At 31.3% G+C, this 19,556-nt stretch overlaps 1 protein-coding gene across 1 annotated transcript in view; it reads right to left on the reverse strand.

Annotated features, from left to right (window-relative positions):
• The window catches only part of LOC106710819, a 162,813-nt gene extending 143,725 nt beyond the window's left edge, over positions 1 to 19,088 (reverse strand). Inside the window, exon 1 of the mRNA XM_045680971.1 lies at positions 18,746 to 19,088. The gene's annotated coding sequence lies outside the window, so the exon portion shown is untranslated. The remainder of the gene's footprint in view (positions 1 to 18,745) is intronic.
• Between the last annotated feature and the right edge of the window lie 468 nt (positions 19,089 to 19,556).

A 19,556-nucleotide genomic window follows, 5' to 3' on the forward strand; every position in this document is an offset into this window, starting at 1 on the left:
AGCAGGAAACGAGAGAATTTTCAGAAGATTACGACAACTCGCTGCGAATCAAATCCCGTGTCGGAATTATTTTTCGATCCATTTGACTCTCCAATTTTGTCGCTATGGAAAAATGTTTCGTTACATTTGATTTTCATTTAGTACTCAATATTTTTGTAGCTGTTGAAATATTCAAAACCTTTTATAGGAATTTGATCTAAATTCAATAGGGAAAGTTTAACTTTACATTTATGCCATCAAGTACAAAAATAACACGAGATATTATTTAGAATAATAGCCCCGAAAAACAAGTACTTATTAAAAACCTTTTGTTACCTATAATGTTACTCAGTCTTAGCAAATTTTGTTCAACAACATTTCGGAAACTTAAGTCCTTCCATTATCCGATTATTCTTATATTAGGTAGAGTTTATGCCTGACTAGGGAATTAAACGACTGCGCAAAGCTTCAATATACCGACAGCTGTTTAACAAAGTTAAATTCAACAAGTTTCCAAACTATCCATCCGTCGAAAGTTAACATATTTGCGTACTTAATAGTATAATAGTTTCCACTAGAGAGCCGTTACTGTTTGTCTGTGTGTATGAAAATGTTTATAGTTGGAATTTACAAAAAAAACAGTGTTTATGGAGATTTTCTATTCAGAATTTCAGAAAATCTTATTGATGGTCCTGAATGTGCCTCGATTTAAGAATTTTACACATTATGTGTTTTTCGACCAAAAAGTAAATAAAACTCAGAGAGAAAAATATTCATAGGAATTTACAAATTTAACTGCATCTTATTTATAAAATTCTCGTGTTGCAATATTAGTTACCATACTATTCCGAAACAGCTTCACCGATTTTTATGACATTTTATATGCATATTCAGTAGGTCTGAGAAAAAGCTACTCTATCTTTCTTAAGCTTAAGTGATAAGAGTTGACTACCCTCAACATAATTTTTTGAACAAAATTTAAATAAGAAATTCCTTAGAAATTATTTATATAGCAAAACAACATTTGCCGGGTCAGTTATTTTCATAAATTTCCATTCGCAAAAAATAATTAAACAGAGCAACAACATAATTTGATTATTACTCTGCTGTTAATTTAATAAATATATTGCTCTGATAATTAAATAATTACAATATATTAAGTTATTAACAAACTCCTATCGATGTTTTAAACGATAATATAAATGAAATAATCGGAACCGTACTAGTGAGTGCGACAGATTAATGACATTTTAACACAGAGTATACAAACTATTAATTTCATTTGACAACGTTAACTGGCAATTAAGCGGTACAGTTGTTGTCAGTGTTATTTAATGTGACATATCGTGTACAGTCCTGTAGATAAAACAGAGTGAATTTACACTGCACTAAATGTTTTATTTCTCAGAAGCAGTTAGATAAAGTCGATAGCTTTTAAGCAATACATAATTCTGTAATTTATTTCAGATTAAAATGTGGGTTATTTTGAAGAATAAGCAAAAGCTCAATGTAATGTATTAAACTTTAGTAAGAGAAATGCATGAAGTAAAAATTAGTTTAAATCTCCACTATGTTTTTTGACGTTATTTTCATTTTTGTCCAGGATTTTTATGCGTATTTTTTTCAAGAATACACTCAAAATTTAATAGACAAATTTCAAATATTCTTTAAAAATACTATTTTCGTCCGAAACCGGAACAGGTCTGTAATCTTAATAATATGAGAAGAAACATGCACAAACTCAAAGGCATTGGCGTCACGCTGTCCAACACCCAATTTAACCTACAAATAAAACTCGTCCGTCGACCAATCAATGCGAGAATTACGAATCAAGACGGGTTCACTCGACGCACGTATCAAGTGCCGATAAATTCACTCATTTAACGAAGACCGGGACGACTATTTCGATAAATGCTTGTGAAAGGAAACGAGATGCTAAGAGATTAACTGTGGTATTTTTAAGAGATTGTTTTACGAAAAGATTTTAGGGAAAAAAAAATAAGGAAATATGTATATGTGCCATTTGTTAATCTTACTTAAGATACAAAAATGCAAACACTCGTTTTTAAAACAAAATGTTAAAAATTAAAACACCGCTTATTTCTAAAAACACTTTATAAAACAATGATTTAATCAAATTAAATAGATGATCGCTATCAAAAGGAATAATCCGTAAACCAGCAAGCGAAGCAACTTTAATCAACAACTTAACTTTCTCAATAGAACCTCATAAATTTACAAGATACTTGCAAATTTTAAGCCGAAAGGCTTTAAGACTATAAATAAAACGCGTTCATTAAATTTGCCAGTTAACTCTGCATTATACAACAAGGTGGAGCTAAAAATTCATTATAATTTTAACGTTAAATATCTCTTTTATAATTTGAATTTATTAATTACCACAATTTGAATAACATTGTACATTTTAGTTTTTTATTGTAATATTGTAATAATTCCTATATCATTAATTTGGCTTAAAAATGCTGCTTGTTTTATAAAACTGTTTTTAGACTAAAAGAAACGCCAAGCAACGCCTGCATTAGTTTATAAAAAAAAAACACATTTAGTATCACTGTGTAGGTATAGGATCAACCAAACAGCGAAACATTTTTACGTTTTTATGTCTTTAAGAAAAACAACATTTAATGATGAAAATTATCACGAACATCCATGTTATCGTTTGTTTAAAAAAAAGTTCTCCATCTCAGAGTATAATGTGTTATTATACAGATTGTGATTTTTCTAAGTTTGAAATCCATTATTCCGCATATCAACTTGCTAAATCAATTTGCTGGCCTACTATATTATTGAATTCACGACAAATAGTTGTATAATGATAACAATTATGGTATACTAGCTTTTGCCCGCGACGCCGTCCACGCGAAATTAAAGAAAAAACAGAGTAACCTATAACTTCCAGACTAGATTCTACATCTATGCCAAAATTTCAGCGAGATCTGTTGAGCCGTTCTTGAGATACCTAATAGGGAACATACATCCATTTATCCATCCAAACATTCACATTTATATTTAACGATAACTTACAATGTGCAATAGCATAATATTGTTCGTATACAACTAGTGAGCATAATCGGAAACCTAAGCCTAAGAACTGTAACATTGTCAAGGAAACAATTCACCTACCCTGACCTCGTTCGTACATTTACCACAGAGCATTTCTTATACTTTAAAGACTTGCAAGAATGGACAATTGTACCTATTTCACTACTGGTTAAGTATAAATGACTCGCCTGCAGTGAAAACGCGATAATAAAATGTTCAAATTAGAAAATAGGTGGAGTCTGGTTCATTGGTCCTTCGAGCAGGATTATTTTAAAAATAACCTTTGTATATTTGCGCTACCTACACAGTCTCGACAAATCGAATATTGATGATTGATGTTCACAATAATATGACGACGCAAAAGTCTACACAAACAAGAGGGTATTTATACACGACCTTTAGCGACCGATCACGTAAACAATTCAACTTTTCTGAATTTAAAATAGCTAAGTAAAGTTGGTATCGTATCAGAAATGTTTCCAATTATTTGCTTTTACTTTGAGCTTGGCTAATTTATCTTGTTGATAATAGACCTGTTAGTTGTACATCTCGTATCTCCGTCATATTACAATCACGAATAATCGGTATGGATGGATCATAACAGTTACAATTATTATGCAATCATGCTTAGAAATACCTCACACTTTACTCATTAACTTGTAGTACGAGTAATCCCTTTGTGTTATCTGATAGAGATATGAGTCACTATATTTCAATCAACATACTATTTTTACCCATAACCCAGAGTTATGGGTGTTAATTGAGTGCTAAGTGTGTTCCTTAGCGTAGATTTTCAAGCTAAATCTAGACTTAGAGAGACTACTGGATGACCCTGAGCGAGGTCGTCAGTCATGTAATTATAGGCCTTAATAAGCGATGCAAAAAACTAGCTTCGTTTATCACCACCGATGTGGTTCAACCTACAGTTAATAAAATTGGAGTTTCTGTATATATTATAACACATATCGAAAAAAGTCATATTTCATACCTATGTAATGTATTAACATTATCTATAATGAAAAAGTATTTAAATAAAAACAATCTGTAACTTTCATATAAAACCTTTACCTAAGTTATAAATGCAGTTATAATAGCAGCTGCAAACTTCGAGTAAACTGCGATAGTGTTTTGCAAAATGTACAATATTCCTTTAACCCGCTGCATGTACTCAACATTATTGACTTACGGTGTGCCGATGCCGAGCGAGAGCGGAAGATTTGCATTTTGATTTTAAGTTAACGTGCAAGTTAAAACGTAAAGGTATTCATGGCATAATTTCTTTATAAAACTTCATAATTAATTATATTTGTAGCACTTAACATGTCTCTTTAAAGTTGGCAGTGTATATATAGTTAAAAAAAAAAAACACTTTTTGTTAAATTTGTTTCATTACATTTATAAAATGCAAAATGTAAAAAACAAAACTTGTGGTTTTTTTTTTAGAAGATCAAAAATATTTTTCATATTGCAACAAAAATTAAAACGCGCAATAAAGTAATATAATTATGAACAGGTTTTCATTAAATGAACGTTTAATATCACGCAAGAGTAATAATCAAATAAACCAACACAAATTACGAGATCATTTAATAGAACCTGTAAATCGGCGCCCGACAAAATTTTAATTTACGTTACATCAAAATTTCTTACATTTCAATTTATAAATTAATGGAAGATACGAAAACCAATTGCCGAAGGAAAATATAATTTCGTAGTAAAATATTGTGATATTAGTCTAAAATCAGCATAAATTCTATCAGAATTCTCCTTAGTTTAACGAAGATTGGATCAATTCGAAGAAATTTATACTCTCTTACAGCTGACAGCGTTTTCCTTCGATTAGAAATTATGCAGGCTATTGTTTTTAATGGGGCTATAATTTTAAAAGGGTAAACCTTTTATAGATTCTCGGGACATCTTCGGTACCTAACTAGAATAAACTTTAAAGCAATTAACAACATTAAATTGGTCTATTAACTAGAGTATAGAGGATGAAGTACAACATAAAAATATTGCTCCTTATTATAAGGACCTAAGATTTTAACGTACACAGTATTATTTTTAACAAATAATAAATTTTACGTTCTTATCAAAATCTTTCCAATATAATTCTTATTTCTGAAACTCTCAATTTGTCTTATAAATTCTTATAAATATAGTAAATATTTATCGTAATATTTGTCGTTAAAAACATCTAGTCCAATCCATCTCTACAACAAAACTCTAAAAATTATCTTCTAATCGCATTAACTTTAAAGCGTTATAATGTTCCCATAAGCTAATCAAATGTTAGTTTAAACTTAATTCTGTTAGTCAAATAACTGCGAGTTAAACATGCTCGGAACAAAGTTAATTCATTGTAATGTTTGAGTAAAGTTCGGTCGAAGGACTACATTAACTTCGCTCTAACAAAGGAAACAATTCCTTTTCATAGTAAACGTTAGTTCATTACATTAACTGTAATAAGCATCTTGGACCGCAAACTATTTATTATCGGACATATTTGCACTTGATAGCTGCTGTAAATTTAAATTTTAATAGTACAATAATTCCTCTGCTATATTACTCGTACTCGAGGGCTGGAAATAATTATTTAGTAATTATGCATAATGTTTTATGAAGTGTGATATACTACAAATATGTGTTTCACACGTTTTTCATAGTAGGTATATTGCAATGAACTGTCTGTTAAGCTTAAATAAAAACTATGATATTATTACGATATTAAAAAATCTATAGAATCAGTCGGACTTATCATTAACAAAACTTAGACAGCGTCTCAAATATATTTTAGCTTAAACATATACAGTCAACCCTTTTAAACCATGACTCTAACGCCCGCCGCGAATTTTTGACAAATACGGTCTTAATCAATAAAATAATGAAATAGTTATACCGAATATTAATGGTGACACATATTTATATTAAAACATATAACCACATCGAGGTCCATGATATCAATTAGCGGCGAATCAAAGTGTTAAAATACGTGTTTAACTAAACAGTGTCTAACAATAATTTTGGGGTAATACAGTATGTTTTATCTGGATCGCTTTGAATCTTTCGTTCACTTGTTTATTTTTATTGTCAAATTTATAAAACATTTATGATTGCAGCCAGCTTATTTAATTCAAATTATAATTTTAGTTTCGATTTCAATTCTTTTTAGGCTTAACAAAATGAATAAATCTAATTAGTTTTCATTTTAATATTCACGAGAACAAATTATTTTCAAGAAAATGATTCTCGTTTCTGTAAACAAAAGATATTTCGAGGTCTGAATTCTAAAGAACATTGAAGAGTACTCGAAAAGACACAGTAAAGCCTATCTATTTTTTCGTGTCCTCTTTATGCTTTATCCAGGTCAGCGACACGTCAACGGGAAATAAAGCTGCTTATTTTTCACGAATCGAATGAATCGTTTCTAACTTTTTTTAAATGAATTGAAATGTTATTTAGTTTACTTTTAAATACTGTAAACTTACTGTTATTATTTTTATTATCACACTAGCTGTCGCCCGTGACTCCGTCCGCGCGGAATTATATTATATTAGAAAAAAATCTTAATAAGTAGCGTTCTTCCAGACTATGTTCTACATCTCTACCAAATTTCATCAAGATTCGTTCGACCGTTCCGGAAATATCTTCAAACATCCATCCATCCATCCATCCATCCATCCATTCATCCATCTAAACATTCGCATTTATAAAATTAGTAAGGTCTACACAACGTCTTTCTTGATCTCAAAACATTAGAAGAAAGTTTATGGAATCAAAATTCAAACTCATAAACAAACAGCTGCGATGTGACAAAAATTAAACTCAAATTAAAATGAAGTAAACGATTTAAGAGCTTTTAAGTGTAAAATCTTTAGATCCTTCAAATTGCAAAGACGAAGTGTAAACCCCGTTTCCCTTCGCAGTATCTTGCGATAACTAAGTGCCGGAGCGGACCAGATTAATTTATTGCTATCTCCCCACGGAAATGCAGTTATACAAAAAGGCCAATTCAATTCCATCTTAAACGTACGCTTTACATGTTCAAGAATGGTTTAGATTGCTCAATTTAAATAATTCATTCCTTCATTATAGTATGAATATTCCTTAACTTTAAGAAATATCAAGCTTATCTTGAAAAAGGGTTTATAAGTCATAATTTGATTTTAACTTTAAAAAACTTTGAGATCACGTTCGTAAAACTGTTTAGAACAAAAGTTGGGTAATTGCGGGTTCCATCGTGAATTTTACACGGCCGAAACACGTGTACAATTTTTTTTAGATAAATTATGTTTCTTAGTTCGTGTCGTAGACTGTTGGCGCTTCGAATTTGTAAAATTACTATTGCAGGTATTATATTATATAAGGTAAATTCAGAGTATACGATGATATTGCATTGTTATGAGTAAGACTTATCATTTAACCACATCTTGCCCTCGACTTGTCGTTTTATGATAGACTAATACCAAGTTACGATCTTATACACTTAGAGAATTAAATTTAAAGTGTATGTTTTTTTTATTCCCTCAATCTTTTATAACTTACAACGTTAAAATAAATATTACTTTTAGTTATAGCTAGAGATAATACCGTTGTATTTTATTTAATATTAACCTTTAAAGCCAGGTAAAGCTGCTTTTGCATTACTTAAAATATTTATTACCTATACCTATACATTATCTTACTAATACTACAAATGCGAATTTAAGATTGATGGATGGATGGATAGGAGGTATCTCCAGAAAGACTTCACGGATCTCATGATATAGACTACTATGATTTTTTCATTCCACGTCGACGCGGGTAAAAGTTAGTTGCCTAATAAATCTACAAGAAGAGCGAGCGTGTAAAAAAGAGAACACGTTAAATAAAACAATATAAATATCAAAAGGAATATTTAAATTTTAAAGCGGACAATAATTGCCGAAGTTATATGATTTTGTGGCAATACTGTAATTTCATTAACAACTATAGATTTTCACTGGTTAAACATTTATAGGTATAACACATATTGCCTTACTCTTTAAAAAAAAAAAAGAAAAACATAGATGTTTCGATAGCGGAATTTTTACGGCAACATTTTATAAAAGACGTAGCGATTCACCCGACAGTACGCTCAACTTGTTAACCGACCACTCGACTTACAAACTGCGCAAATGCTACAAAGTTACAAATTGAGATGAATTAGACGACCAATGGAACCCTTTTACCCGTCCACTTCTTATTACATTACACGGACTAGATACAACGAACAAAGTTCACTGCAAAGAGAAAGCTTTGAAAGTTTAAAGTTAAGATTAATATTAAATTTTTCATAATATTGTGTTTTAATTTAATCGTCTTAGAATAAAGCTGTAAATATACGTGCATTAATTCACTAAAAAGCATTCCTACATCTCAACCATATTATAAGTAGGGGTTTTGAATTCTAGCTACCTGACCCGGCTTAGTACGGATGGACATTTTTCTATAAAAAAAATTATAACAATGATATTATGGTGTGGTGTGGCTCTCTAATGATGTAACATTTTTTTTTCAATAATGGAAAAAAATAATGATTTAATAATAAAATATCATTGACCTAAAAAACAAGTTATAACATTTCAGGAGCAAGAAAACAAGATGATTGCAATAGATAGTAAAGTCCCAGCACGAGGTATGACTACGTCAGAAGGGAAAACACGCGTTCTAGCACGGCCCAATAATAAATCTTACAATATGCAACGTAACAATAACGATATTTGTTTTTCCTAACAAAATAACGTTCATTTTATTTAACGTTACATGAAATAAAAGCTCGTTTTCCTCAAATTTATTACGAATATTTTATAACTTTTATGTAAGTGTTATGAAAATAATTACAGTAATAAATTTGTTTATGTCCTTAACAGAAACATATGTTTACTTGCATGATTTTATACTTCTAGGGTGACTAGGGTGATATTTAAGACATTCTTTGTATTTTTGACACATTCCTACATCTCAACTACATTAGCTAGCTGTTTTGAATACTAACGGCCTGTCCCGGCTTCGTACGGATGGACATCAGTTAGTGTATATTTTATTTACTCTTTGTTTTTTCTATAAAACTTATCTCAACAACAATTTTTCTTCCGTATTAAACGAATTACGATTTATTTCTTATTTTGATCACTATCTGTGTTGACAATGACAAGATAAATAAGAGTACAAGAAGAAAATATATATTTAAATAACACTTTTGTCTTGAATAATTAACACTTGCAAATTTTGTTAAATAACATTGAAACCGAGCGGAATTCAGTGGTCAGCGGGTAATTACGGTCTACTAGGGAGAGTTTTGCTTCGTCCTGAGTGTACGAGTAACAGACTGTGCCGGATATCCGTGAATTAACGAAGCCATCAACAACACCCCGTATCCACAAAGCTGGAATTAATTAACTTAGAGAGATTAACAATTATGCTTCAATGAGACGTAGTTTAAATAAAACAATATAACTCAAGTAGTAGAAAAATTAATATCTTATGTGACACAACCTCATTTTTATTGATGAACAAACCTTTAATATTGTAGGTTAAGTCATTAATATGGACTCAGTAGGTAAGCTTTAAAGTCAATCTTAATTAATTTATAAAATATAACGCTCAATTAAAATTAATTAGTTGTCGTAGCGTATATTTAACTCGGCTACACTTTATTCACAAAACAAATTTCGTCCTAAACACAGCTACAATTTTGTTAAGATTCAGTTATACTTATGCATATGTATATAGTCTGTTTGTATAAGAGCGTCGGTGGCTTAGGGGTTAAACACTTGACTTGTAATCTGCAGGTCCTGAGTTCGAATTCCGCCATGTACCAAAGCGTTGTGTTGGCTTGGGGTTCTTACGGCGACGGAAAACATGATTATGGCCTAGTCACCCCTAACTTAGGGTAGGCTCCAAGCCTCTCAGTGAGGAAGTATAATGAGCTGATTATGAATGATATCGTCTGACAAATATAAACTTTTCTTTTCGTAAACTTTCTTTTACTAACAATATTGTATGAAAAAGTAAAAATCAATGTAACATCTTTAATTTCCACTTATTTAAAATGTTCTTTACAATAGTTTATTAACTACCAGACTATCTTATAATTCATAGGCCCAAACATCAGAGAAACAAAACCGGATTAAGATTTGTGAAGCCATGACAAATTAGATTTTGCCGCGCCATATATCAGAGATGTTGGAAAGTCAAAACTCCAGTATATTAACATAATGGGAGTTAGTCTTGTCTTTCGATGTGTTCAATTTGCAATGGACTATAAGTTATGTTGGAAGTTTATATATTAAAAGAAACTAGTAGTAATGAAGAATTTATTTTCCTTTATTCATTTTCCTTTCTAATGGAACTTGAAGTTAACTTACACAGTTCACTAATTCTATTAGGTATAAGTAACATTTCCTTTATAGTTGTAATAGTACAATCGTGAAAAAAGATAATATGTATAAAATCAGAATAACCGTATTTAATGTGTCGTCTACATTACGCTAAGCGTGTGCTCTAAATGTGGTAAACGGTAAAGCTATCGCTAAATTTGGCCCAAAATTAATGAGGTGTTAATTAAGTTCACACTGAGACCTCTAAAATCATTTAGTGGGTGGTTTATAGCACCACATATTCCGTCTTTCATTCTATATACGATATTTTAAATCACATAATAATAAATAACTTTAAGTTTAACAATTTAAAGTGACGTTAAAAGTTTACGACATAAAAACAAAGTGTATCGCAAATAGAGGAGACAGACACTCCATTATTATCTTACTACAGTGAACTAAACACTACAGCGGGCACGCAGTAATAATAAATCCTCGGATACGTTAGATAACAATAACATCGTACGAGTCAGAGGTCCTAGCACGAAAATTGGCAAAAAAATATTCGTAAAATCAACGACAAAATATGTATTGGAATTTTACAGCGCCGGACTTAATATATAACGACAAATTTCGACATAATATTTTGTTAATGACATTACCCTCAGAACGCATTTGTACGGTGCACAGTGCCCTGTCCAAAATACACCAGTGAAAAATTCGTGATAGCACTGAACATGTTAATACCAAACCGTAATTACTTCTTTACTACTGATAATGTAAAGCGAACAAGCTTTAATATTTAACAATAAATAACATTAATTAATAAAAAATAATTTCTTATGAGACGATAGTCTGTATATTACTGGATGGATTATGCAGTATTAGATACAATACAAGACTAATCTCTACACTTTACGATTAATTATTTAAGCTATTAATATCTCAATATTGATCAATTATATAATTATAATATGAATTTGAATTATACAATCATTACAATACATAAAAAACCGTGTTATTGTGACTTATTGCTGTTAAAGAACTTGTATAAAACCAAACAGTAACCATCTTATTATCTTGAAGAAAGGAAAACTACATGTTTTGACAGTGGAAACTCACGGTTATTTCAAATAGCTATAATAATAGATAAAAAACATATTTTATTCAACAAATAATTTCGTAATAAGACGTTTATCAAAGCTGAACAAAAGCAACACGTGCCAAGAGCTATATAAACTCGAGATGTATTAAATACACGAAGTCGGTTCGAGTTTCGCTGATTAGTCTCCGCCTCGGCGCTTTACGACTCTGCTCTTGAGAACAATCATTATTTTAACATTACAGATGTATGCATCATCTTCATGTTATGTGGATTCTTATTCGTAATATCACTTGATATCCCTTGTCTCTAATCGACATATCGTCCAATTTTTTTTTGAAGTAGTTTCTTCTATCTTATAAATTAAAGTCAAACAAGGATATCTGAACCGGTGAAAGGTGCTCCTATAGCGGTTGGTTCTGTTAGAATATATATTAAACTAAAACCTAAATAGAAAATGAAATGACAGCTACATTACAAAGAGGATTTTGTGATATTTTTTGACATTGACAGGGTGGCGCCATCAAAGTTTAGTTTGATTTTGTCCACCGGTTCAGATAATCTTATCAGTCTTTACACTTTCCGTTCCGGATCTGTTATGTGTGTGGAAGGAATTAAATAAAAAAGAGGTTTGTTAGGAAACACGCTTGGGTTCCCTTTTTTAAAAATTGTCGAATAAAATATTTAAGTAAAGTAATAATATTATTAGGGTTAAGCCCTAGGGTACAACTAATTTCATATTGGTGACATATTAAGAATGGGTCTGTAAGGGTAGCGTATTCACGCCAAAAGCACAAAGAGTTTGAGGACATAAATGTTGTGAATTTACTCTTCAATATGGCACTAAATAATTAAAAAAATATATATATTTAAAGTGTTTGTTTCGCAAATTTTAAATGTATAAACAATTGCATTAACATAATGATGTTAATTAAAATGAATGGAGATTATGAATTAATTAACCTTTATTTCTTCGCTTCCATCATTTAGGATTAAATAAAAATATTGCTCAAATTAATTACACATTTCAATGTAATCATAGAATTCGATAAAGACATTTCAAAGACATAATATTCCTTCATTAATATTCATTACGGAGTTAAATTAACAAGAGCTATACAATAATATTAAGCTGTACACAGGCTAAACAGGGCGTCGTGCCAGAGACAAAGTAAATTAGCATCTATTCTATTTAATAGAAGGTTTAATTTAAGCTAATTATAACTTCCTCTTCAAACTTTACAAACATTCTTGGCATTGTAGACACCACGTGAAATAGAAATGCAAGGCCATTTGGTCTGTATTAACTGAGTATAATACTTAGTGTCAGCAGATCTTGAAACTATAATGTAAAGGTACGAATACACTAGGACAGAAATTGCTACATTGATGTCTGTATTATTAACAATTGTACGAATTTGAATGAATGAATCTAGAGACACATGTGTTCATACAGAAACACTTCGATATATATAGTAAGAGTATCGTGTGTAGAGTGCCTTAGTCTAATTCTACCATTACTTCGACTTCGATTTGTATATTATAACAAGTACATTATTATTCAAACACAGAGCACAATTAAGTTAAATTGCTATTAAACATGGGGCAGTATTCTGAAAATTCAAGAAAAAGTTGGAGGCCTAAAAATCTAAAACAAAAACTTAAATGTAAGAAATTACGGACAATTTTCACAAATCAGTACCATAGAATTTAACTTATGGCTAATATGAATTACAGAAATCCGTAGAGTAAAGCCCACCCGAGTACACCTCAACTTAACCGAGGACTAATTAACAAAGAGCCTCAATTACGGTGGGCCAACGCTTCATACAAATTATACGGAGTTTTAATGGAACATGTTTAAATCTAACTTACGGTTTACATTTATTTGGGATTAGCCTCAAATGAGATGACATAGTAAATATTAACTCAACTCATTTCTTTAAACATTTCTGCTTCTGTCAATTTGATTTTTTTGCTAGCAGTCGACCGATTACTTCGTCAGAGCAAAACAAAAAATATTGCCTAAGTTACTCCCGCATGCATCAGCTCCCTTCCAGTAAAAAATCGGTACACCCGTTTCGGAGATTACCCCGCATAATAGTAAATTTGGGGCCAGATATACTGACAGACAGATAAAGACAATAAAAAATGGGTTTTCGATATAACAACGCATATACATAATGTAAATAGATCGATTAAATGTGTATAGATTTTATCACAGACATAACTTCATAGTTTAGCTGTAGTCAATAAAACTTACAGCAAAGGGAAACTTTCTATCCGTCACAGTATGAATTATTTAATATTTATCAAAGTTAATACAGTGTAGACTTTCCACAGTGAATTAAAGAGAGAAATTAACAGTAAGGGACTCTTATTGTAAGCATTAGTACACAAAACCTCCTTAAACATTTATTGAATAAGCAAACAAATACAAGAAACGCACATTTACTAGAGTTTTCTTTTAATATTTCATTTGAGTAGTAATAATCCAGATAACTTTGTAAAGCTCATTAAAAACCAGGACATGGCAACCAAGAAGTAACTTTCACTTTACTAATCCAAATTTAATTTTATGGAGATTACCATCGTGATGACATTTACATATTAAACGGCGCACCACGCTTTTCACTTAATGCTGAATAAATTATTATCATTAAAATGTAATCACTTTGTTAAACAAAGAACAGATGAATGATTATAGAGATGCTATAAATTCTTTTTCGTAAAAACCCTAAAAAAATTATGAAAAATACAAAAATATAGAATATTATATATTTAGATAAAGCATATCTCTACGTAGTACTTATGCACACACAAAAGCAGAATGTTGTCGATAGTTTTGCAGTATACCGTGACTGTTTTAGTAAAACTAAAAATATGCATTACTAATAAAACGCTGAGCTTTGAACAAATGAACACTAAATTAATTAATTCGACAAAGATAGAATCAACACATAATTAACGAAGAATATAGATTCAGTTCCATGTTTTTCCTATAAATATCTAGACAAAATCTTGTTTGGGTCACTTCAGTGAATCAAATGTAACCACTGATAGACACCAAATCCATTCGCAACGCAAATTCTATTATGTGATAGTAGCAGCGTACGTTCGATGTTATACTACGTAATACAAACTGACAAATTGATACGTTACACTGAACAAGGATTGATTTATACACAGATGCAAACTACAGCGACATGCAAAACTAAGCAAGATCAAGTGAAAATCGTACAACTATTTTCTCTACAAAAAAATCTTTATTAACGTTATTTGATAGTTTTTTTGTAATATCAGGACAATAAATTGAAATTTATAAAGGCGATTATAAATAAAAAAGCTTTCACAACATTAAGAAAACAATTTTCCTCAATTTCTAAGAATTGACATTTTGAATATTTTCTCCCCCTTCATTATAAACGAAAATACCCAATTCGATAGAAATCTATTTCTGATATGAGAATTTTTTTGATAAATTGGTCCTTACTAAAACAGTTTAGTAATTCATTCTTTTCGTCACATCATTAACGTTTGTTTGTCATTTTTACTGTCATATAGTTACAAAAATAAATCTAACTTTACATACGTATTTCACTAAGTAAACACTTATTAAATCATTTAACAATTGAGATTAAGCTCTTCTCCAAACATAATAGCACAATATAGTACTAAAAACTATTATTTCAAGTGATCGGAAGTTGTTTCACAATTGGGGAGAAGACATCTTTAACTCCATATTGATATGAGTACGATCCTCTCATACTGAAAGAACTGTACAGAACTTGGCTCACATCCATGTATATTTTTCATTTCAAAAACATCGCTATATATTTTGATATCTGAATAGCGATAAGGAATCGCTTTGTTTGAGTTCATTCGCAGGATATTGACTTCTATGTTGCTATTTTTTTACATTTCGCATTTAAATTTGAACGTTAATTTACAGGAAAAATTCAATATTTCTTCATTCTTTTTATTAAATAACATATATTCATAACGTTTAAGCAATTAATCTATTCTAACTAATAAACACTCATACCTCTCAACGTTAGGAAAAAAATTTGGCGAGCAATCAACTTTTTCTAATACGTCCGTGCCTTCGAGCTTAATTGCCGCCAAGAGTTTGCGACTTCTTACACTCAATAATCCTTTCCTAGAATTTTTATCGCTTTAAACTTTAAAAATACTGGTAAACATGCTGACTTTTAGTAAGAAACGTTATTTTTCTTTTTCTTTTTTTTTTTTCTTTTATTCGGCAAACAATAAAAAGAACTATATTTGAGTCCCAGAGGCCTAATTTTGAATTCTCTCTTCTTCTTCGTTTCTTAAAAGGAAAGAATGGGTAGGCATAAAATTTTCATTTCTATAGTGGTCATAAGGACATACCTAAGCCACTAAATTTATCAATAAAAATATCATTAATAAAATTATTTATAGATATACTATGTTTTGTTAAGGAAGTGGAAACATCTAGGTTTATAGTTTGATTAATTAGACATTGTCTGGCGCTGAGTTAACGAGACGGTCTATATGCGTTAATTACACGGTAATCCTAACATTAACAATGTAATACGAATCCACAAAGCTGGATAACATCAGTAGACTTGGTTATTGCAATCAATTACAAACATATTACAATTATCTTCACAATATCAAAGCGTAGAAGTGCAATGAACTCTTACTTTATAATTTATAAATGTGTAGACTGTAATATTAAATGACAAACCGTGGGTTTCTGCAACCAAAATGTCCATTTAAAACTTATTGTAATATATGTTTTGTCAAAGATAATGACAAAGATGACATTATATTTTCTACAGAGATTTTGATTTCAGAAACTAAAGCTAATATTTGCACTGATATTTATTTTATTAAAAGAGGTGACAAACTTGCTAGCAGACATCTATACTATTATTATAAAGAAGAAAGAATTGATTGTTTGTTTGCATTGAATCGGTTCCGAAACTACTGAAACGGTTTGAAAAATTCTCTGACTGTTGGGAGCTACAATAGCCCTTGGTGACATAGGCTATATTAATTACTACTTTCTTCAATACCGCACCGGCGAAGTCGCGGGTAACTACTAGTCTACTATGAAATAAGTATGTATTATGTAAATCATAATTGTGAATAGCGAATACGAATCTTAATTAGGCTGATACACCTTTCTCGCTTCTTTTACATCCATACATCTACGTACATCGTCGTTAATACATAATTCTAATATCAAGTTAGTTTATGTACCTTCACGTTTCTTATAAGTTTTTGTGGGACGTCTTCATTTAGACTTTAAGTTTCTTTATCAAATCGACAGCTTCCATTTTCTCTAATTTTTCTTTGTCAGCAGTGAAATCCCACGATCAGAAACTACATATCAGTCCGTACTAACTGCGCGTTTATCTTTTCTGGTGCATATTCCGTTGCCAATGTTAGCAATTGTGCCAATTGATATCACAAGTTTTTACACAATGGATTTGATTTAAATTACTATCTACGATGAAATCTGAATAAAAGGACTTTTATCTCTGCTATTATCAAAAGGTATAAACATATTTATCTCATTGTTTAGCTTACAAAATTATCTAAATGGTTGTACAAAAATTAAGATAATTTTTCCCGAGATTTAACTGTGTAGTAATTTTGATGTAAAGCAAATAAAACACAAACTCTACCAAATGCATATAAGATCAAAATTTTCAATAGCATAGCTCGTTTAGTCTAGCCAGATTCACAGAATTCACAGAAACGCAGCTAAGCGGGTATTTGTAAAAAAAGTTAAGATCACAGATCTTTAGTTCATTTCTCAATGCCACGTCAAAGATGTAATTATAAAGAGCAATTTAATGGACTAAAAGGTTATCGCCATCTCTTTTCCTCATGCGATGAATATTAATAAACTCTTTTTATTGCGCCTTTTGAACGTCAATGTACTGCATTGAAATGAATCTCCAGTTGTTATAAACTTCCAAATGAGTTCTTTTTAGTCACGGTATTTAAATAAAATTGAGACGTAATTAATTCCTGGAACTTGCTGTATCATTTTTAATTGAGTTTTATTTAATGCAAAATACAATAATTCTACCTTACTTTTAGAGACTTATTAAATAGGTACAATAACATATTTCAGTGTTTCACAACTTACAAAAGAACTTAAAAGAGACGGTCATTCTTTATAAAAACCTAGTCTCTTGCATTATTATAAAATTAACTTACGTTTTAAACAGCCTCCAAAGTCGGTTACATGATGGACTGATCTGATTTACCGTTAACTTATTAGGATAATTGCAAGGTACCCGATTGGAGGTAAGAGGACGGGCCACGTGCGCCGCGGACGAGCTCCAAACCTCTAACTGCGCGGTTGAGATGCGCAGATGCCCTTAACATACCCTCTCTATACTATGTATCAAACTCTTAAACAAAGGACTCGGAATCAATTACAGCCCACGGTCAAATTTTAAACACGATTGTTTTTGTTAAAACGCGCTGGTAAAAACCAATCGACTTCACTTCGCCAACTATGCTTGTACCTCAACACTGCCATATGACGCGGCAAAAGAAGAAAAACGCGCAATATGCGCCAAAAAGAGACGGAGTTACACGGATTAGCAGGCTGCAGGAGAGAGACGGCTTCAGTCATTTTGTAAGCTGATAACCAGAGGCAGTGAACAGAGCGAGGGGAACCATATTCTCGCGCGACTCCACATGAACGTAATGAATTAAGATTCAATTGTACAAACTAGACTTTGTGCGTGCGTATGGAATAACTTTCATAGAAAGCTTCCAATATCAAACATACTTATAGTCACACAAGTAAACATAAAAGCGAACAAGTCATATTAAACTAATAAGAATTTCTTATTAGATTATGTACATGAAGTGAACATAGAAATAGAAGCTTACTAAACTAATAAATTAGAAACTGAACAATTTCCAATGTCATGTTACACAATGAACAGTAGAGGAAAACATTTCGTAAGATCAAAGCGGTGACAAGGTCCGAACGACCTTAAATCATCAAAGCGATAAGACAACACAAAAGATACTAAAAAGCTTGTAGAATTCGCACTCTAAAACTACATTATCCTTATCGATTCAAGGATACATCTTAACACTGAAATACATGCGCTACAGTCTAAAGAACTGGCTATGTATAAAACAAAGCAGTGGTGGAATGCGGCCGAAACCTATGAACGCGTATGCGTATGGCATTGGGCCATTACTTGCTAAATAGAGGCACAAATTGAGTGGCGATCTTTACCTACACATCCATGGAAATGCAATCCATCATTGGATCGCCGCTTACTACGGCCGCGGCACGCACACGGGCGCCAGCGCGCACACTAGCGCACCGCACCTCCTCACGCCAAGGGAAAATCTTCACACACGACACAGATAAACATGTCAACTACTAGACATTGTTACCCTAAAGTAGTTTCACGTTATTCACACAAAAACACCATAACGCACGATTGATAACACAAACAACATATATAAACACAGAAACACACAATAAATTTCCAATATCACCCGCGTTCAAGTCACGAACACGACGGTTTCGATAAAATACGAGTAGATATGGTAGAGTCGATTCGACAACTGTTCTCCCCGCCCTGTTCCAGAGGCGAATGGTGCCGCCATATTGAATCTCACGCTACGAGCGTCCTAAGCTACATCTAGCGGTAAAATCATGTACTAAAGTGAAACCAACAATAAGCTTTATGTATTTTTTTATATTTAAAGTAATTCTTTTCAAAATAAAAATAAATCGAATCTTTTGAAAAAGTCAAATGTATTTTAATTTATTTCTTACGTACATTTTAAGTTCAATAAAGTGTTTCTGAAGAAATATTAAAGGAAAATTTTTGTTACTTCGTTGTTATGTCACTTGCGTACACTAGAGTGCGCTGTTTTACAGATAACAAAAACGTTTCTCAAAGCAGTTACAAGCGTTATTTACTCATTTATATTATATACGTTTTTGTGCAGATTCTCTGTTAGCGCGAGCTTTGTTCACGTTTTATTTAATTAACACGGTATTTCTCTCATTAAAATCTTAAATGAGTAACAAA

Source organism: Papilio machaon, chromosome 14, assembly GCF_912999745.1.
Source record: "Papilio machaon chromosome 14, ilPapMach1.1, whole genome shotgun sequence".
Classification (NCBI taxonomy): Eukaryota; Metazoa; Arthropoda; class Insecta; order Lepidoptera; family Papilionidae; genus Papilio; species Papilio machaon.